This window comes from Lonchura striata, chromosome 27 (assembly GCF_050655825.1).
Source record: "Lonchura striata isolate lonStrDom1 chromosome 27, ASM5065582v1, whole genome shotgun sequence".
NCBI lineage: Eukaryota > Metazoa > Chordata > Aves > Passeriformes > Estrildidae > Lonchura > Lonchura striata.
The window spans coordinates 7,771,451-7,793,296 of record NC_140729.1 but is presented as its reverse complement, the minus strand read 5'-3'; positions in this window follow the sequence as shown (position 1 = coordinate 7,793,296).

Below are 21,846 nucleotides of genomic sequence, written 5' to 3'. Positions count from 1 at the left end.
AAACCTGAGCGATGCTCTTTCGCGGGGTAGCGTAGGTACTGTAGCAGGGAAAAACTCTACTCTGGTGCTGCCCGAGCACAGACAGAACCGCGCATCCCTGCTGGGCACCGCGGGCCGGACTCTGCCCCAGAGCCCCACGTCAGGGGCGGCCCCGGGCTCAGCCGGGCAACCCTCGGCCGGCCCGGGGCCCGCCCGACACCCCACGGGCAAGGGCTGTCCCGCCCCAGGGAGAGCTTCGTGTGAGCTCCACCGAGCCGCTGATTCTGCCGGAGGCGACACCCGAGGGCCCAGACCGCCTCACGGCCGCGTCCGGAGGAGGCTGCGCTCCGCACGGAGCGGACAGCGGCGGCCCTGCCCGAGCTGCTCGCCGAGCCGCGAGGCCGCCCTCAGCAGCGAGCACATTCCCGCACCACTGCGAGGGTGGTGGAGGGCCGTACGTGTCTGGCAGGGCGGCTCGGAGGCGCTGGTGTTCCCCTGGCCGCTGCAGACCCTCACGCTGAAGTTTCCTTCTCTCGTGCCCTCAGGGCTCCCAGAGCCGCCCTGGGCTCTGGTGGAGCAGGCCGGGGCTGCTCCATCCCGGGGCACTGGGCAAAGCCATTCCTTGGTGTGGGTTTGATGTTCCCCACACAGACAGCGCCGGGCTGTTTTGGGGGCTGTTTTGGGGAATTGGGGCTGTTCTGAAGACTCGGCTGCAGCCCTGCTCAGAGGGACCGGGAGAGGCCCAGCAGCACGGAGCCAGCCTGTCTGGAGCACTGGGGCACCGAGCAGGACGCAAAACCTGCTACAGAGAGGTGCCACTGGCCACAGCAGCAAATGAGGAAATCTTCCTCTGGCTGCAGGTCAGGGAGCAGCGGGTGTGATCAGCGGCGTTCCATGCCCCTGTAAGGTGGAGGTGGAGATTGGAAGAGCCTCTGGAGGGACTGGCTGGACGCTGCAGTGGTCAGTGTGACACGGAGCTGTGGCCGGCCTGGTCAGTGCAGGTCACTCTGGCCCCTCTGTTTGGAGGCACAGGTCACCTCGGGGCTGGAGCCCAGCTGGAGTCAGGAGAGGCTGCGCTCAGCAGTGCCTCTGGAGTTGATAATCTCTCTCTGATTCCCGTGTGGTTCATGTGCCACTTCCCAAACAGCACGGAGAAGCCCACCTCTGCCTTTAGTGTGCTTTGAGAAAGCCCAGCTCAAACCAGCTTAGTTTTCTAGTGAGGGAATTTGTCTTTCTCCACAGGCTGCAGAACCCAGGAGTAGGTTGCCAAGTGTGGACAGTTGGATGTTTTCCTTTCACTGACCACTGGGGCTTTGGGGTCCTGTGTAAATCCATGGGGCAGAGGGATGCTGGGATCAGGTGGCAGTGCTGGCTGCTGGAACGTGCCAGGATCCTTGTCTGCAAGCTGCAGTTGAGTGCATTCTGTAATTCCTGAACCAGAGGTGCTCACCTGCCTCTCCCATCGAGTGGGTTTGTTTTTTGGGGTCCTGTATTTCTTTCTTGTTGTCTTCCACAAATCCAGGGAAAAACACGCATTTTATTTCAGTTCTTCTCCTCACCTAATCCTCTAGCTGCTCATCTAGAGGTCTCTTGCAGCCCCTGATACTGAAGGAGTCTTTTCAGGGTTACCTAGGGGCTCTGTGGGGTGAGAGCTCATGGATGAAGTGCTGCTTGTGGCCAGGGAGCAATGGAATGGCAAGCAGCTGGCTCTCTGGGTAGAGAGGTCTCATTTCTAGCTAAGGGAACCTATTTCTGGCTCTGATCCACAAACTGGGTCAGGTCCAGGCAGTTCTCTCTGGACTGCCCACACTGGTAAATGCAGCTGCCTCAACTTCTAATTTTTCTTTTTTTCAGACTCCATTGATGATGTGTCTTATGACCTCCTGGAATGCCATGGCAAAAGGAACCTTCTTTTCAGCTGCAGGGGTGGCACCTTCATCATGTGCTGCCCTTCTGGAGCAGGAGCTGCTGGCACATCAGCCATTGATCTGAGGGAATGAAGCAGGGTGCACAGGAGAGCATTTCTCAGAGCCAGAGGCCATGGAACAGGGTGGATGCAAGCTTGGGGAGTTCACCTCATATTAAAATCCTCTGTGGCCTATGGGGAAACAGCAAATCTCTCTCTGCAAAGCCTAAGACTGGAATATGCCAGCACCCATCATGCCAATATGTCCCTGTCTTGTTTCCAGACAAACCTCCTGTTAAACCTGCCAGAGTTGCCAAGATGACCAGAAAAGTGAGGGCCTTTCAGACAAATCCTCTTCCCCTTGAAGACCTCTCTGAGCTCCCCAGCTCCTTCTGATCTCTGCCCCATCCTTGGCTTTCCACCCCTCTCCCTGCCTCAGGAGCCATTGCTGGGAAGGATTTACCAGCTTTGGGAACTGGGAGCTTCAAGATTGAAGACTTCCAGCAGGAGCCCCAGTTCCCAGATGTACCCAGTACATCTGTAAATCTCCCCCACAACTGTTATTTGCTAAATGGAGCAGTCCCAGCAGTGCTGTATTTCATCCCAGCATTTATTTAGCTTTATTTTTTGTGCTGTACAATGTGGCTGCTTCAGTGAGGCCGTGGTCCCCCCACCTTCCCCTGCCTGGCCTGGCTGTCCCCAGGGCACCTTGCTGAACTCTCCCATGGTGCTGCTTACTCCTGGGCTTGTGTCACATGTCCTTTCTAGAGGATGATTTTATTCAGCAAACTCCTGGTGCAGGACAGCAAAGCTGCAGAGATGAGCACAGACGCCAACAGAGAACCTGGGTGTGCTGAGGCAGGACATGGAACTGATGCAGGCCAAAACTGCCCCAGGGTCACCCCATTCCAGTCAGGAGTGTGGTATCAGGGCTACCAAACCGTGAAGTGTGGTAGCCCCTCTGTGCATCCCTGTGGGATGAGGAGGACAAGGCAGGGGAGTGTGTGAATGGGGAGGGAAGAGCTTCCAGGTGTTCTGGATGAGGTGTGGTAGAGCCAGGGCAGCCTTCCTGTGCACCTCAGGTGAAGTGCTGAGGGAGTGACCTTCACACAAAGCCTTGGGTTTTCCCACTGCATTCCCCAGGTGCAGCAGAATGTCAGAGAAGGAATCAAAGCACGGAGGATTTCCAGTGAAGGAGATACTGGGAGGAGTTGGACATGTGTTCTTCCATTCCATAAAACAAGGAAAACCAGGGGCCAGAGAGAGGGATAAGGAGTTTCCAACGTCTGCCAATCCCTGGTGACTGCCCTCCCTGCCCTGCCAGACCCTCTGGCACAGATTCCAAAGCTGTGGGGCAGATCATGAGGGTGAATGTCCTGGTTCTGGCCAGGATGGGGTAAATTTTTGCCATAACCAGGACAGGGCATGGCCAGGACGTGGAGGTTGTTCTGAACCACTCCACAACATTTTCCAGGGACAGGGGAAGAAATCTCCGCTGGATAACATGCATGACAGCCTGGTTGGGTACTGCCAGGCTCTATGGGGTGGATGGTTGCATGTGAATTGTCCCAGTCCATTATTAATATTGTTGCGGTTACTGCTCATTTTCTTGTTTCATTGCTGTTTCCACTATATTGTTCTTGTCTCAACCCACAGTCTTTAACTTTTGTGCTTCCAGTTCTATTCTCAAGCCCACCAGAGAAGGGAGGGGAGAGGGAGAAGGGAGTGAGGAGCAGTGGTTTGCAGTGTTCCAGTGGAAACACCAGACTGGGGAATGCCATTCCCAAACCACAAAAGTGAGTGCATGAGCACTCTCCATCTCAGTCCCTTGTTTTCTGCAGCCATGACCTCCAGCACCAGTCTCCAAAGCAAGAGGCAGCACTGAGGCATTTGCAGTACTCACCCTGCTCCAGACATGGAGAATGTATAAACAGACTCAGAAGGGCTTCCTCATGGCATTGAAACTCCTGTCAGCTTCTCGCACTCTGCCATGGTCAGCAATTCCTCTTGCAACACTCAGGAGTTTCCAGGTTTGTTCCATCAGCTAAGGCTTATGTGCCTTGAAGCATCCCCCCAAGTAGTTTGCACATGGCATTGTTCCTTCCTGTCCTCTTTCTAACTTTGATGTGCTAGTTTTCTCCATCGTGTGGTGGCTCTGAGCACCCTCTCTGACCAAACACTGCCTTTGGAGTGACTTTCCCTCTGTGCCAGATTTGTCTGCCCATGGTGTCGTTTTGCATGTGCGAGGCAAGGGACCCCTTTTGCCTTTCACAACCTTCAAGGTCCCTTCCAGCCCAAACCATTCTGTGGTTCTGTGAGGCTGTGGCCTTTCCCTGCCCTCTGAGGACACTGTGCCCAGAACCTGGAACCACCCACTCTGTGACATCAGCCCCAGGTGCCATGGACAGTGCAGTTGCTGCAGCACTCGTCAGAGACTGCACTGGAAGAGACAAGCTTTTGTCTCTTTCAGCTGACAGATGCTGCTGACAGCGATGAATCTTCTGTACCTGTACCTCTTCATCCTGCTGGCTGTGTACAGACCTGCACATGGTACCTGGGGCAACTGCAGGTATGGCCCCAGGCTCTAGGAGGGTGCTTGTCCCCCATTGCCATACCCCAAACCCCATGTGGGAGCCTCCTTGCCAGCACCCAGGTACTGGAACAGAAGGGCAGTAATGATTTTGTGCTTCCAGAGGGACCTGTGGGCTCCGGCCCATGGCTTCTGACTACAACTCCATAGATGCTGACTACCGAATTGTGACTGGCACAGGTGCCCTGCCAGGGGCCTGGCCCTGGATTGTCAGCATCCAGGACCCCAGGAAAATAGGCACCGGCCATACATGTGGAGGGTCCCTCATCAGCCCACAGTGGGTCCTCACAGCAGCCCATTGCTTCCTCCAGGCCAGGTAAGGAGGAGCAGGGAATGAGGGTATCCTCACCACACAAACAGTTGCCCAGCCTGCAGCACCTCAATACTACGGGGCCCAACTGAGGGACTGCTCAGAAGGCTGGGCTCGTGCCACTGCTGCCCAGCAGCCTCCAGTGTGGCATTCCTGGAGCCTAAGGCATGCTAGGGCAGTCACACTCCTCATTGCCCTGCTTTCCTCTCTGCCTTGAGAAGCAGAAGGAAGGGAAGTGCTGAGCTGCCACAGTGATGCCTTTTCAGGACTACCTAAAAACAGGCCAGACAAGGAATAAAAAGTGATTATATTTATTGAAGGGCCTCCAGGTCCATTTTAGGCAAAACAAAAGACCCCCCCAAGTGCTACAACCCAAAATTGACCACGGGTCAAAGGTTTTCACACCTATAAATTTGGTCCATTTGCATATTTAGGGTTAATCTTCTAATTACAGCTTCAGGTAATGAAGTCATTTACCCCCAGTTTGCTCCCCTCAACTCACTTTTGTTTCCATCTCTCGAGGCCTGAGGCAGTGAGGTATCCTTGATTGCCAGGCCTGGAGAGGAATTTTTGTGACCAGAATGGGAAAGCAGCAGCAGCTCACACTGTGTGCAGAATTTAGTTATACAGTAAAAAACTGCAGGATTACAAATGGATGAAAAATACAAAAGCTAAAATCCTAAGGCATCAACAGCACACGGCTCTGCTCTTCCTCAGACCCCTCTCTGCCTTGCAGGAATGTCACCATGTGGCGTGTGCTGATCGGGGCCACCAAGCTGACCCATCTGGGCCCTGAAACTCAGGTGCGCCACATCAAGCGGCTCCTGGCCCACCAGGAGTACACGGCTGATTCCCAGCAGAACGACATCGCCCTGCTGGAGCTGGACAAGCCCGTGGAGTGCAGTGACTACGTCCAGCTTGCCTGCGTGCCCAACGCCTCGCTCACAGTGTCAGAGCTGAAAACCTGCTACATTGCTGGCTGGGGTTCTGCCACTGCAAAAGGTGAGTTCCCAAAAAGGGCCCTGAGGGTGAGCTGGGCACACCAGCAAGATGGGTTTGGCTTCCTGACAGCACAAACCAAAGTCAGGCTGTAGGATGTATGCCTCTGGAGAGCTGGGCCTGGCCTGCTCCCCAAAGGCAGACAGAAAGGACACAGCGCTTCAACAACTGCTCCAGAGGCAAAGCCAAGCCCTAGGGAATGAGTTCACCCCCAGACAGGGGAGTGGAACTGGCAAAGAGCTGCTGGGTGCCCATTCCTTCCTGTGCTTGCAGCTCAGGGTCCGAGTGATGTCCTGCAGGAAGCCAAGGTCCGTCTCCTGGATATCCGGCTGGTTAACAGCAGCCGTCGGTACGCTGGGGCCATCCACACCCACAACCTGTGTGCTGGCTACCCACGGGGTGGCATGGACACCTGCCAGGTATGAGTGCTGGGAGCCAGCAGCGAAGGTACCCCGTCACCATGGGCTTTGTCTGGCAAACCACTTTTCCTCCACTGCTGGAGTTTCCTTGCCAAGTGACCGTGTTCCCCAGGCCTGCCCCTCTGCCCAGAAAGCCCATCCAGTGTTCTCAGCAGCCCACAGATCCAGATTCTGGATGATCTATGCTCTGCCCATCCAGGATCACTGTGCAGATACAAAAGGGGGCCTTCACAGACACCCACCCTGTTCCCAGCTAAGGTTCTTGAGACTCCAGCACCTGAGCAAAGCCTTTTTGTACCATGAATACAGCTGTGGCAGGGGCTGCAAGAGAGAAACAGGCCTCTAGTGCTGACAGCAGCCACCCAACAGCACCCTAATCCTCTTTCCTCTGTTGCAGGGTGACAGTGGAGGGCCTCTGGTGTGCAAAGATAACCTTGCTGGCTACTTTTGGCTTGTTGGAGTGACCAGCTGGGGAAAAGGCTGTGTCAGAACAAAACGCCCGGGAGTCTACACCTCCACTCAGTACTTCTACAACTGGATCCTGATTCAGATGGGCATGCGTCCACCTGGAACAGACACTCTAGCACCAGAGACAACCTACATCTCAACCCCTCTTGAGCAGCCAGAGCCAACACTGACAGAGTCAAACTGCTCTACTCCCACTCCATATCCTGAGTCAGCTGAAACAGCTACTCCAAGACCAGAGCCAACCTTCAGCTCAGCCCCCTTGGAGCAGCCAGAGTCAGCACCAACAGAGTCAGGCCGCTCTACTCCCACTCCATGTCCAGAGTCAGCTGAAACAGCCACTCCAGCACTAGAGCCAACCGTCAGCTCAACCTCTTTTGAGCAGCCAGAGCCAACACCAACAGAGTCAGGCTGCTCTACTCCCACTCCATGTCCAGAGTCAGCTGAAACAGCCACTCCAGCACCAGAGCCAACCTTCAGCTCAACCCCTTTTGAGCAGCCAGAGCCAACACCAACAGAGTCAGGCTGCTCCACTCCCACTCCATGTCCAGAGTCAGCTGAAACAGCCACTCCAGCACCAGAGCCAACCTTCAGCTCAACCTCTTTTGAGCAGCCAGAGCCAACACCAACAGAGTCAGGCTGCTGTACTCCCACTCCTGATCACTCAACTGCAACAGCCACACCAGAGCCAGAGTCGACCTCAAACCCCTCTGAGGAGCCAATGTCAATGCAACCTCTCTTGCCTGCTCCACATCCATACCAGATAGTGGTGAAATTCTTAACTCGGGTGCACCAGATACTGCTGGGCCTCATGAGAAAAAAGACATGGGCAGCAGGATGAACAGGATCCACTGCAGGCTGCAGTGGACCATGACCATTACATACTGGGGCAGTGCCTGCTCGTCCAAAGGCAGCCTCAGGTCAAAGGCGTCCTCTGTCCTGCCAATCTTCCTCCTCTGCATGCACAAATGCTGAAATTTATTTAGTTGTGTAAATAAAGTTGCCTGTTACCACTGTTAGCATGTGTTTGTAGTCCAGTCCAGTCTCCTGTGCAAGGCAAGGACTCCCAAGCCAGGCACCAGCAAAACAAAGCTCTGATGGGAGAAGGGACACAGGTCACAGGGGGCTACAGCTCTTGAGGACAGCAGTTGGGAACACTGTTTTATGCTGCCCAGCAGTGGAATCCCTGGGTGCGGGACTTGAAACTCAACTCTCATGACTCAGGGAACACCGTTCTAGAAAGTCTCAAGGCTGAAGATTGGCCGGACACAGGCTGAGGAGGAGTTCCACAGCCAGAAGTTCCACAGCCAGGAGCAAGGATTTCTGAGCAGTGGGCAGACCAGAAGAGCTTTGTGCCACCCCCAGTGTTGTGATAGATGAACTGTCCACAGCTCCCCTGCAGACACTGCTGGCACTCAGACTGACTCCACATCTGTCAAAGACATAAGGAATATTTTGGCAAAGTGCCTCATGTTCCCCTACTGAGCATCCTTACCACCCTCTCTGAGGAAGCCACATCCCTGTGCTAAGGCTGGAAAGCAAACACCCAAACCCAAACCCTTTACTTCTTCCCTAGCACACCCACCCCAAAGAAACTCAGAACCAAAATTAAAACAAAACACCCCCACCAAATAACACCCCCAAAAAAACCCACCTCCACATTAAAAAATTAAAACTGGACTATTGAATTAATTTCCCATACATTCATAAACTAGATTATCTCTGTGAAGAGGCATCATCTGGCTTTTGCATAACCAATACTTGGCAACTAAAGTTATATTAGGGGATTTTATTATAGGTTGGGTGTTAGGTTTTCTATCCCATATGCAATGGAATGTGAGGTTTTCTATCCCATATGTGAGGGTTTCTGTCCCATATTCAATGGCATGTGAGGTTTTCTATCCCATATATGAAGTTTTCTATCCCATACTCAATGGGATATTAGGTTTTCTATCCCATCTGCATATTTTCCCCATTCCCTGGAGCCTCTTGCACTTTTTGGAACCTCTGCCAGCAACATTCTACTCCTTGATCTCGGTTTTAATATGTTCAACATATTAATTGTCAAACATTATTAGTGTTTGTTCTTAAGCACACATATGCTTTGGTCAGTACAGAATTCTTAAAAAAAAGGTTTGGCAAAGTAAATGGTTGATAAATCAAGGGAACAGAGAAAAAGTAAACTGTAAGGAGAATGTACATAAATAAATACAAACTTTTACCTTCATCAGGTAGCTGAGACTTCTTTCACTGAAGACATCCCTAAGGAATCCCATTTCCTCTTTATGATTTGAATCAGGTCTTAGCTGAGATGTCAAAAGGGCCAAAGTTTCATGCAACCCTAAATTTAGATTCAGGACAGAACAAAAACATTCTACACAGCATTTCTCACAGGACCTTCTACTGCAGTCTTAACAGTCACTACATTTATTTGGGTATCACATTGATGATCATCACATTTGCAGAGACTTGTGATTATCTCGTGTTTATCCACAGCTCATTTTGCAACACTCCCCTCATAAGTGTCAAGCACACCATCATATTAAGGCAAAATCTAACAAAGCAATATATATTTCTTAAGAAATTATCTTTCACATTTAACACTTCATGTTTATTACTCCTTGTTTCCAGAACCCTTTGTTTCCCCTCTTACAAATTTGAAATTTTAGTACCACAGCAGACTCTCAAACTGATTGAATGACCTTTTTTTGCACAGGTAGCAGCTCTACCTCCCCAGCAGCTTTGCTTACAAGTGTTATCCTGCCCCTTCCACTCTGAGGCACCTATAAAAAGCCAGGCCTGACCAGAGGAAGAAAGGATAAAGTGTAGATTTCCATTGTGGTGGAATCAAAGCTTGTGGCTAGTTTTCTAAAAAAATATTTAAATATCCCAATTTTGCAACACACAGAGCCAGACAAAGGCCAGATTTTTCCCGGTGAACCATGTCTGGGAACACAGGACCAAAACAAAACAGGAAATATAAAAAGGCGGAGGGGGTTCAAATCTATTCCTGTGGCTATTCTCTCCACGAACCTTAGAGTGGATTTTGATCCAGGAGACTCAAACTCACTCCTGCTTTAATCCTAAGCATCATTTATTATCTGTGACTTCTCCTGGGCAGCATACTGGAGAAGCTAGTAAAGTAGCCTTGAACAAAGACACTTATTTTAAGTTAAAAGGAAGGATATTTACAATGTTTATCAACCCCTGTTCAGAAAATATTAAGAAATGACACAGCAAGCAGCAGAGATATATGGGCTGATCTTTAGTAAGCACATGTAGAAGGCACTGTTACACTGAGGGGTCCAATTCTGCCTATCAGAATATATTCAGGTCTATCAGAATATATTCAGATCTATCAGAATATATTCAAGTCTATCAGAGTATATTCAGGTCTATCAGAGTATATTTGGGTGCTCTAGGGTTAGTAGGAAACTGATCCTGACAAACTTTATTAATTTTCACCTTTTACATTCCACCTTCCTTCTTGTAGGTAATTGCTCAGAAACTTCAGTTGAATTATCTTAATTCTATTACATTTTACTCCTATTTAAATTATTTTTATGTGTGAAACAGGTATGACAAGATTTCAGTCACTGCTCTGTTGAAAGCATGCAGCTGAATTACCTGAGTCTTCTGAAAGCACTGGCATGGCTTTGTTCTTACTCTTAGAGACAAATGTTCAACTTCAACCAAGAAGATTTTTCTTCTTTCTGGACTGTGGTTCAGAAGCACTCCTGAAATGAGCAAACATAATACCTAAGCTCAAATATGCAAGAAAAATGTCAGGCATGTAAAAATAGCATTTTTTTTAGTTTTCAGTATAACCTGGATCGAGCAGAGTTCTGCAGTTATTCTGCTGTGCAAGTAACAATGTAAAATACTAGGTTATGTAATGAAATGTAAGTAAAATGAAAAAATACTAGGTTATATAATAACCATATTGTATCTTGGATAAAGCTGAGGCTGAAGAGAGTAGCTCTCAAGATAGGTCTAAATAACCATCTGAAAAAACAGAAGGGAAGGGATGTTTGAAAGCACTGGAAAACATCACGTGCAGAAACAGAGCATGCAGGAAGATGTCACACCACCAGATGTTCTGGGGCTTCCTAAAAGCTCATCTCAAAGAAATGTCCACATCCCTGGGATTCTGAGGAAACGAGGGTACACTTACATGCAGCTCCTTAAAGCTGGCAGGACTGGCACTCTACCAACCCTGGTCACAGGTACTAAGAATGTTATAAAAAATAAAGCTACTTCCACTGCCCAGAAATTGGTTTGGATATTTCTCTTGCAGATGACTCTTGTTACCGAGAGCAAATTACTCCAGAGAAATATTTTTATTTTTATTTTAAAGAAAATCAAAACTGAATCCATGTATGTAATTGCCAGTCCAAGAATAAACATGTTTCAGGGCACTTACAATCTTTTACATGCTTATAAAATTCATTGGAGTAGTTTATAAAAATAAACCTCTGTAACAGCACAACATACTCCAGCTCTTTGCTGAGTACAAAAAAGGATGCTCCTTGTGTTTCTATTTGTAGATAAGTCTCTCAGAGTTTTATTGTATGAAACAAGTTTGACGGTCTTCCAATTCAAATTTTCTTGATTAGCTGCCTGAAAATACCATAGTACTGCATGACAAATTAGCATTTACTTATTTAGAATTTTCTTGATTCTTGAGTTTCTCTACAACATAGTGATATACTAAGCTCAACAGTCAGCTGTGTTTTACACCCTGTATTTTCTACCACTACAATTAATTAATCCATCTGGGCATAGGTGGACTTCTCTAAGTAAAGGAACTGAGTGTTGAAATTTCACTCTAATCCATGGATTGTGCTCCAGTGCATTATATATACTATACCTTTATTTAAACACTCTTATGACCTATTGCTTAGAAGAAATAAACATTTCACTCAACACGCTTCATGCCAAAGGAATTTATAGGCAATTCATTCGACTGCTTTGGTTCCTTGACTATGGCATTTCATTTGACATATATTTAAATCATCTCAAATTATTAGAAAGAACTTTAATTGCATGCTTCATCTTTGCAACAATGTGGTTCCTACAGTCAAACCTATTTTGCACTAAACCCCACGAAAAGCCAAGATATTTTCTAGATTCTTAGTGAAAAATAGCCCACACAGGAACCTGGAAAACACACATTTCAGCATCGTAAAAACCTGACAGCAAACTCAGGAGTATCAGAATTAGTCTAGGCACAGCAATCAAAATGGAGACTTCCCCTAGAGGCATCTTCCATGCTCTGTAAAGATCTCGTTACACAGAACTGCCTGGAATGAACACTCCAAAGAATGAAAAGCATTCCATACCCAGGGCTGGCTTCAGAGCTATGACAATCAGCCTCAGCATGTGGTATTTTGCAAGATGGGTCTCAAAACCACAAATCACTGCAGCATCAATAGGCACAAATACATTTTTCCTCTTTAAAAATATCTACCTAAAAGTTAATTCATTTTTCACACAAAATGTGAAAAATGCTAAGAGCTAAATAAAGGGCTAATAAAGAGCTAAATAAACCCAACTGATGCTTGCCATAGGGTCAAAACAGAAGATAAAACAGAAGTGTAACATGATCTGGCATATCCCTATTAACTTGTAGAATAAACCTATTGTGGTTCACAGCCTAACACTACATAAAGCTTCTGTAATCCAGATTGTACCATTCAAAGCACTAGTTGCTTTCAGAAAGCATCTGCAGTTTAACATTTTACACGACCCTAGCGAATAGGTCAGAAAATCCATCAGTATCCTGACCGGGCCATAGGTGATAGCTGACGGCCACACAGATTTCTCCTCCTGTCAAACCTGAGCGATGCTCTTTCGCGGGGTAGCGTAGGTACTGTAGCAGGGAAAAACTCTACTCTGGTGCTGCCCGAGCACAGACAGAACCGCGCATCCCTGCTGGGCACCGCGGGCCGGACTCTGCCCCAGAGCCCCACGTCAGGGGCGGCCCCGGGCTCAGCCGGGCAACCCTCGGCCGGCCCGGGGCCCGCCCGACACCCCACGGGCAAGGGCTGTCCCGCCCCAGGGAGAGCTTCGTGTGAGCTCCACCGAGCCGCTGATTCTGCCGGAGGCGACACCCGAGGGCCCAGACCGCCTCACGGCCGCGTCCGGAGGAGGCTGCGCTCCGCACGGAGCGGACAGCGGCGGCCCTGCCCGAGCTGCTCGCCGAGCCGCGAGGCCGCCCTCAGCAGCGAGCACATTCCCGCACCACTGCGAGGGTGGTGGAGGGCCGTACGTGTCTGGCAGGGCGGCTCGGAGGCGCTGGTGTTCCCCTGGCCGCTGCAGACCCTCACGCTGAAGTTTCCTTCTCTCGTGCCCTCAGGGCTCCCAGAGCCGCCCTGGGCTCTGGTGGAGCAGGCCGGGGCTGCTCCATCCCGGGGCACTGGGCAAAGCCATTCCTTGGTGTGGGTTTGATGTTCCCCACACAGACAGCGCCGGGCTGTTTTGGGGGCTGTTTTGGGGAATTGGGGCTGTTCTGAAGACTCGGCTGCAGCCCTGCTCAGAGGGACCGGGAGAGGCCCAGCAGCACGGAGCCAGCCTGTCTGGAGCACTGGGGCACCGAGCAGGACGCAAAACCTGCTACAGAGAGGTGCCACTGGCCACAGCAGCAAATGAGGAAATCTTCCTCTGGCTGCAGGTCAGGGAGCAGCGGGTGTGATCAGCGGCGTTCCATGCCCCTGTAAGGTGGAGGTGGAGATTGGAAGAGCCTCTGGAGGGACTGGCTGGACGCTGCAGTGGTCAGTGTGACACGGAGCTGTGGCCGGCCTGGTCAGTGCAGGTCACTCTGGCCCCTCTGTTTGGAGGCACAGGTCACCTCGGGGCTGGAGCCCAGCTGGAGTCAGGAGAGGCTGCGCTCAGCAGTGCCTCTGGAGTTGATAATCTCTCTCTGATTCCCGTGTGGTTCATGTGCCACTTCCCAAACAGCACGGAGAAGCCCACCTCTGCCTTTAGTGTGCTTTGAGAAAGCCCAGCTCAAACCAGCTTAGTTTTCTAGTGAGGGAATTTGTCTTTCTCCACAGGCTGCAGAACCCAGGAGTAGGTTGCCAAGTGTGGACAGTTGGATGTTTTCCTTTCACTGACCACTGGGGCTTTGGGGTCCTGTGTAAATCCATGGGGCAGAGGGATGCTGGGATCAGGTGGCAGTGCTGGCTGCTGGAACGTGCCAGGATCCTTGTCTGCAAGCTGCAGTTGAGTGCATTCTGTAATTCCTGAACCAGAGGTGCTCACCTGCCTCTCCCATCGAGTGGGTTTGTTTTTTGGGGTCCTGTATTTCTTTCTTGTTGTCTTCCACAAATCCAGGGAAAAACACGCATTTTATTTCAGTTCTTCTCCTCACCTAATCCTCTAGCTGCTCATCTAGAGGTCTCTTGCAGCCCCTGATACTGAAGGAGTCTTTTCAGGGTTACCTAGGGGCTCTGTGGGGTGAGAGCTCATGGATGAAGTGCTGCTTGTGGCCAGGGAGCAATGGAATGGCAAGCAGCTGGCTCTCTGGGTAGAGAGGTCTCATTTCTAGCTAAGGGAACCTATTTCTGGCTCTGATCCACAAACTGGGTCAGGTCCAGGCAGTTCTCTCTGGACTGCCCACACTGGTAAATGCAGCTGCCTCAACTTCTAATTTTTCTTTTTTTCAGACTCCATTGATGATGTGTCTTATGACCTCCTGGAATGCCATGGCAAAAGGAACCTTCTTTTCAGCTGCAGGGGTGGCACCTTCATCATGTGCTGCCCTTCTGGAGCAGGAGCTGCTGGCACATCAGCCATTGATCTGAGGGAATGAAGCAGGGTGCACAGGAGAGCATTTCTCAGAGCCAGAGGCCATGGAACAGGGTGGATGCAAGCTTGGGGAGTTCACCTCATATTAAAATCCTCTGTGGCCTATGGGGAAACAGCAAATCTCTCTCTGCAAAGCCTAAGACTGGAATATGCCAGCACCCATCATGCCAATATGTCCCTGTCTTGTTTCCAGACAAACCTCCTGTTAAACCTGCCAGAGTTGCCAAGATGACCAGAAAAGTGAGGGCCTTTCAGACAAATCCTCTTCCCCTTGAAGACCTCTCTGAGCTCCCCAGCTCCTTCTGATCTCTGCCCCATCCTTGGCTTTCCACCCCTCTCCCTGCCTCAGGAGCCATTGCTGGGAAGGATTTACCAGCTTTGGGAACTGGGAGCTTCAAGATTGAAGACTTCCAGCAGGAGCCCCAGTTCCCAGATGTACCCAGTACATCTGTAAATCTCCCCCACAACTGTTATTTGCTAAATGGAGCAGTCCCAGCAGTGCTGTATTTCATCCCAGCATTTATTTAGCTTTATTTTTTGTGCTGTACAATGTGGCTGCTTCAGTGAGGCCGTGGTCCCCCCACCTTCCCCTGCCTGGCCTGGCTGTCCCCAGGGCACCTTGCTGAACTCTCCCATGGTGCTGCTTACTCCTGGGCTTGTGTCACATGTCCTTTCTAGAGGATGATTTTATTCAGCAAACTCCTGGTGCAGGACAGCAAAGCTGCAGAGATGAGCACAGACGCCAACAGAGAACCTGGGTGTGCTGAGGCAGGACATGGAACTGATGCAGGCCAAAACTGCCCCAGGGTCACCCCATTCCAGTCAGGAGTGTGGTATCAGGGCTACCAAACCGTGAAGTGTGGTAGCCCCTCTGTGCATCCCTGTGGGATGAGGAGGACAAGGCAGGGGAGTGTGTGAATGGGGAGGGAAGAGCTTCCAGGTGTTCTGGATGAGGTGTGGTAGAGCCAGGGCAGCCTTCCTGTGCACCTCAGGTGAAGTGCTGAGGGAGTGACCTTCACACAAAGCCTTGGGTTTTCCCACTGCATTCCCCAGGTGCAGCAGAATGTCAGAGAAGGAATCAAAGCACGGAGGATTTCCAGTGAAGGAGATACTGGGAGGAGTTGGACATGTGTTCTTCCATTCCATAAAACAAGGAAAACCAGGGGCCAGAGAGAGGGATAAGGAGTTTCCAACGTCTGCCAATCCCTGGTGACTGCCCTCCCTGCCCTGCCAGACCTTCTGGCACAGATTCCAAAGCTGTGGGGCAGATCATGAGGGTGAATGTCCTGGTTCTGGCCAGGATGGGGTAAATTTTTGCCATAACCAGGACAGGGCATGGCCAGGACGTGGAGGTTGTTCTGAACCACTCCACAACATTTTCCAGGGACAGGGGAAGAAATCTCCGCTGGATAACATGCATGACAGCCTGGTTGGGTACTGCCAGGCTCTATGGGGTGGATGGTTGCATGTGAATTGTCCCAGTCCATATTGTTGCGGTTACTGCTCATTTTCTTGTTTCATTGCTGTTTCCACTATATTGTTCTTGTCTCAACCCACAGTCTTTAACTTTTGTGCTTCCAGTTCTATTCTCAAGCCCACCAGAGAAGGGAGGGGAGAGGGAGAAGGGAGTGAGGAGCAGTGGTTTGCAGTGTTCCAGTGGAAACACCAGACTGGGGAATGCCATTCCCAAACCACAAAAGTGAGTGCATGAGCACTCTCCATCTCAGTCCCTTGTTTTCTGCAGCCATGACCTCCAGCACCAGTCTCCAAAGCAAGAGGCAGCACTGAGGCATTTGCAGTACTCACCCTGCTCCAGACATGGAGAATGTATAAACAGACTCAGAAGGGCTTCCTCATGGCATTGAAACTCCTGTCAGCTTCTCGCACTCTGCCATGGTCAGCAATTCCTCTTGCAACACTCAGGAGTTTCCAGGTTTGTTCCATCAGCTAAGGCTTATGTGCCTTGAAGCATCCCCCCAAGTAGTTTGCACATGGCATTGTTCCTTCCTGTCCTCTTTCTAACTTTGATGTGCTAGTTTTCTCCATCGTGTGGTGGCTCTGAGCACCCTCTCTGACCAAACACTGCCTTTGGAGTGACTTTCCCTCTGTGCCAGATTTGTCTGCCCATGGTGTCGTTTTGCATGTGCGAGGCAAGGGACCCCTTTTGCCTTTCACAACCTTCAAGGTCCCTTCCAGCCCAAACCATTCTGTGGTTCTGTGAGGCTGTGGCCTTTCCCTGCCCTCTGAGGACACTGTGCCCAGAACCTGGAACCACCCACTCTGTGACATCAGCCCCAGGTGCCATGGACAGTGCAGTTGCTGCAGCACTCGTCAGAGACTGCACTGGAAGAGACAAGCTTTTGTCTCTTTCAGCTGACAGATGCTGCTGACAGCGATGAATCTTCTGTACCTGTACCTCTTCATCCTGCTGGCTGTGTACAGACCTGCACATGGTACCTGGGGCAACTGCAGGTATGGCCCCAGGCTCTAGGAGGGTGCTTGTCCCCCATTGCCACACCCCAAACCCCATGTGGGAGCCTCCTTGCCAGCACCCAGGTACAGAACTGGAACAGAAGGGCAGTAATGATTTTGTGCTTCCAGAGGGACCTGTGGGCTCCGGCCCATGGCTTCTGACTACAACTCCATAGATGCTGACTACCGAATTGTGACTGGCACAGGTGCCCTGCCAGGGGCCTGGCCCTGGATTGTCAGCATCCAGGACCCCAGGAAAATAGGCACCGGCCATACATGTGGAGGGTCCCTCATCAGCCCACAGTGGGTCCTCACAGCAGCCCATTGCTTCCTCCAGGCCAGGTAAGGAGGAGCAAGGAATGAGGGTATCCTCACCACACAAACAGTTGCCCAGCCTGCAGCACCTCAATACTACGGGGCCCAACTGAGGGACTGCTCAGAAGGCTGGGCTCGTGCCACTGCTGCCCAGCAGCCTCCAGTGTGGCATTCCTGGAGCCTAAGGCATGCTAGGGCAGTCACACTCCTCATTGCCCTGCTTTCCTCTCTGCCTTGAGAAGCAGAAGGAAGGGAAGTGCTGAGCTGCCACAGTGATGCCTTTTCAGGACTACCTAAAAACAGGCCAGACAAGGAATAAAAAGTGATTATATTTATTGAAGGGCCTCCAGGTCCATTTTAGGCAAAACAAAAGACCCCCCCAAGTGCTACAACCCAAAATTGACCACGGGTCAAAGGTTTTCACACCTATAAATTTGGTCCATTTGCATATTTAGGGTTAATCTTCTAATTACAGCTTCAGGTAATGAAGTCATTTACCCCCAGTTTGCTCCCCTCAACTCACTTTTGTTTCCATCTCTCGAGGCCTGAGGCAGTGAGGTATCCTTGATTGCCAGGCCTGGAGAGGAATTTTTGTGACCAGAATGGGAAAGCAGCAGCAGCTCACACTGTGTGCAGAATTTAGTTATACAGTAAAAAACTGCAGGATTACAAATGGATGAAAAATACAAAAGCTAAAATCCTAAGGCATCAACAGCACACGGCTCTGCTCTTCCTCAGACCCCTCTCTGCCTTGCAGGAATGTCACCATGTGGCGTGTGCTGATCGGGGCCACCAAGCTGACCCATCTGGGCCCTGAAACTCAGGTGCGCCACATCAAGCGGCTCCTGGCCCACCAGGAGTACACGGCTGATTCCCAGCAGAACGACATCGCCCTGCTGGAGCTGGACAAGCCCGTGGAGTGCAGTGACTACGTCCAGCTTGCCTGCGTGCCCAACGCCTCGCTCACAGTGTCAGAGCTGAAAACCTGCTACATTGCTGGCTGGGGTTCTGCCACTGCAAAAGGTGAGTTCCCAAAAAGGGCCCTGAGGGTGAGCTGGGCACACCAGCAAGATGGGTTTGGCTTCCTGACAGCACAAACCAAAGTCAGGCTGTAGGATGTATGCCTCTGGAGAGCTGGGCCTGGCCTGCTCCCCAAAGGCAGACAGAAAGGACACAGCGCTTCAACAACTGCTCCAGAGGCAAAGCCAAGCCCTAGGGAATGAGTTCACCCCCAGACAGGGGAGTGGAACTGGCAAAGAGCTGCTGGGTGCCCATTCCTTCCTGTGCTTGCAGCTCAGGGTCCGAGTGATGTCCTGCAGGAAGCCAAGGTCCGTCTCCTGGATATCCGGCTGGTTAACAGCAGCCGTCGGTACGCTGGGGCCATCCACACCCACAACCTGTGTGCTGGCTACCCACGGGGTGGCATGGACACCTGCCAGGTATGAGTGCTGGGAGCCAGCAGCGAAGGTACCCCGTCACCATGGGCTTTGTCTGGCAAACCACTTTTCCTCCACTGCTGGAGTTTCCTTGCCAAGTGACCGTGTTCCCCAGGCCTGCCCCTCTGCCCAGAAAGCCCATCCAGTGTTCTCAGCAGCCCACAGATCCAGATTCTGGATGATCTATGCTCTGCCCATCCAGGATCACTGTGCAGATACAAAAGGGGGCCTTCACAGACACCCACCCTGTTCCCAGCTAAGGTTCTTGAGACTCCAGCACCTGAGCAAAGCCTTTTTGTACCATGAATACAGCTGTGGCAGGGGCTGCAAGAGAGAAACAGGCCTCTAGTGCTGACAGCAGCCACCCAACAGCACCCTAATCCTCTTTCCTCTGTTGCAGGGTGACAGTGGAGGGCCTCTGGTGTGCAAAGATAACCATGCTGGCTACTTTTGGCTTGTTGGAGTGACCAGCTGGGGAAAAGGCTGTGTCAGAACAAAACGCCCGGGAGTCTACACCTCCACTCAGTACTTCTACAACTGGATCCTGATTCAGATGGGCATGCGTCCACCTGGAACAGACACTCTAGCACCAGAGACAACCTACATCTCAACCCCTCTTGAGCAGCCAGAGCCAACACTGACAGAGTCAAACTGCTCTACTCCCACTCCATATCCTGAGTCAGCTGAAACAGCTACTCCAAGACCAGAGCCAACCTTCAGCTCAGCCCCCTTGGAGCAGCCAGAGTCAGCACCAACAGAGTCAGGCTGCTCTACTCCCACTCCATGTCCAGAGTCAGCTGAAACAGCCACTCCAGCACCAGAGCCAACCTTCAGCTCAACCCCTTTTGAGCAGCCAGAGCCAACACCAACAGAGTCAGGCTGCTCTACTCCCACTCCATGTCCAGAGTCAGCTGAAACAGCTACTCCAAGACCAGAGCCAACCTTCAGCTCAGCCCCCTTGGAGCAGCCAGAGTCAGCACCAACAGAGTCAGGCTGCTGTACTCCCACTCCTAATCACTCAACTGCAACAGCCACACCAGAGCCAGAGTCGACCTCAAACCCCTCTGAGGAGCCAATGTCAATGCAACCTCTCTTGCCTGCTCCACATCCATACCAGATAGTGGTGAAATTCTTAACTCGCGTGCACCAGATACTGCTGGGCCTCATGAGAAAAAAGACATGGGCAGCAGGATGAACAGGATCCACTGCAGGCTGCAGTGGACCATGACCATTACATACTGGGGCAGTGCCTGCTCGTCCAAAGGCAGCCTCAGGTCAAAGGCGTCCTCTGTCCTGCCAATCTTCCTCCTCTGCATGCACAAATGCTGAAATTTATTTAGTTGTGTAAATAAAGTTGCCTGTTACCACTGTTAGCATGTGTTTGTAGTCCAGTCCAGTCTCCTGTGCAAGGCAAGGACTCCCAAGCCAGGCACCAGCAAAACAAAGCTCTGATGGGAGAAGGGACACAGGTCACAGGGGGCTACAGCTCTTGAGGACAGCAGTTGGGAACACTGTTTTATGCTGCCCAGCAGTGGAATCCCTGGGTGCGGGACTTGAAACTCAACTCTCATGACTCAGGGAACACCGTTCTAGAAAGTCTCAAGGCTGAAGATTGGCCGGACACAGGCTGAGGAGGAGTTCCACAGCCAGAAGTTCCACAGCCAGGAGCAAGGATTTCTGAGCAGTGGGCAGACCAGAAGAGCTTTGTGCCACCCCCAGTGTTGTGATAGATGAACTGTCCACAGCTCCCCTGCAGACACTGCTGGCACTCAGACTGACTCCACATCTGTCAAAGACATAAGGAATATTTTGGCAAAGTGCCTCATGTTCCCCTACTGAGCATCCTTACCACCCTCTCTGAGGAAGCCACATCCCTGTGCTAAGGCTGGAAAGCAAACACCCAAACCCAAACCCTTTACTTCTTCCCTAGCACACCCACCCCAAAGAAACTCAGAACCAAAATTAAAACAAAACACCCCCACCAAATAACACCCCCAAAAAAACCCACCTCCACATTAAAAAATTAAAACTGGACTATTGAATTAATTTCCCATACATTCATAAACTAGATTATCTCTGTGAAGAGGCATCATCTGGCTTTTGCATAACCAATACTTGGCAACTAAAGTTATATTAGGGGATTTTATTATAGGTTGGGTGTTAGGTTTTCTATCCCATATGCAATGGAATGTGAGGTTTTCTATCCCATATGTGAGGGTTTCTGTCCCATATTCAATGGCATGTGAGGTTTTCTATCCCATATATGAAGTTTTCTATCCCATACTCAATGGGATATTAGGTTTTCTATCCCATCTGCATATTTTCCCCATTCCCTGGAGCCTCTTGCACTTTTTGGAACCTCTGCCAGCAACATTCTACTCCTTGATCTCGGTTTTAATATGTTCAACATATTAATTGTCAAACATTATTAGTGTTTGTTCTTAAGCACACATATGCTTTGGTCAGTACAGAATTCTTAAAAAAAAGGTTTGGCAAAGTAAATGGTTGATAAATCAAGGGAACAGAGAAAAAGTAAACTGTAAGGAGAATGTACATAAATAAATACAAACTTTTACCTTCATCAGGTAGCTGAGACTTCTTTCACTGAAGACATCCCTAAGGAATCCCATTTCCTCTTTATGATTTGAATCAGGTCTTAGCTGAGATGTCAAAAGGGCCAAAGTTTCATGCAACCCTAAATTTAGATTCAGGACAGAACAAAAACATTCTACACAGCATTTCTCACAGGACCTTCTACTGCAGTCTTAACAGTCACTACATTTATTTGGGTATCACATTGATGATCATCACATTTGCAGAGACTTGTGATTATCTCGTGTTTATCCACAGCTCATTTTGCAACACTCCCCTCATAAGTGTCAAGCACACCATCATATTAAGGCAAAATCTAACAAAGCAATATATATTTCTTAAGAAATTATCTTTCACATTTAACACTTCATGTTTATTACTCCTTGTTTCCAGAACCCTTTGTTTCCCCTCTTACAAATTTGAAATTTTAGTACCACAGCAGACTCTCAAACTGATTGAATGACCTTTTTTTGCACAGGTAGCAGCTCTACCTCCCCAGCAGCTTTGCTTACAAGTGTTATCCTGCCCCTTCCACTCTGAGGCACCTATAAAAA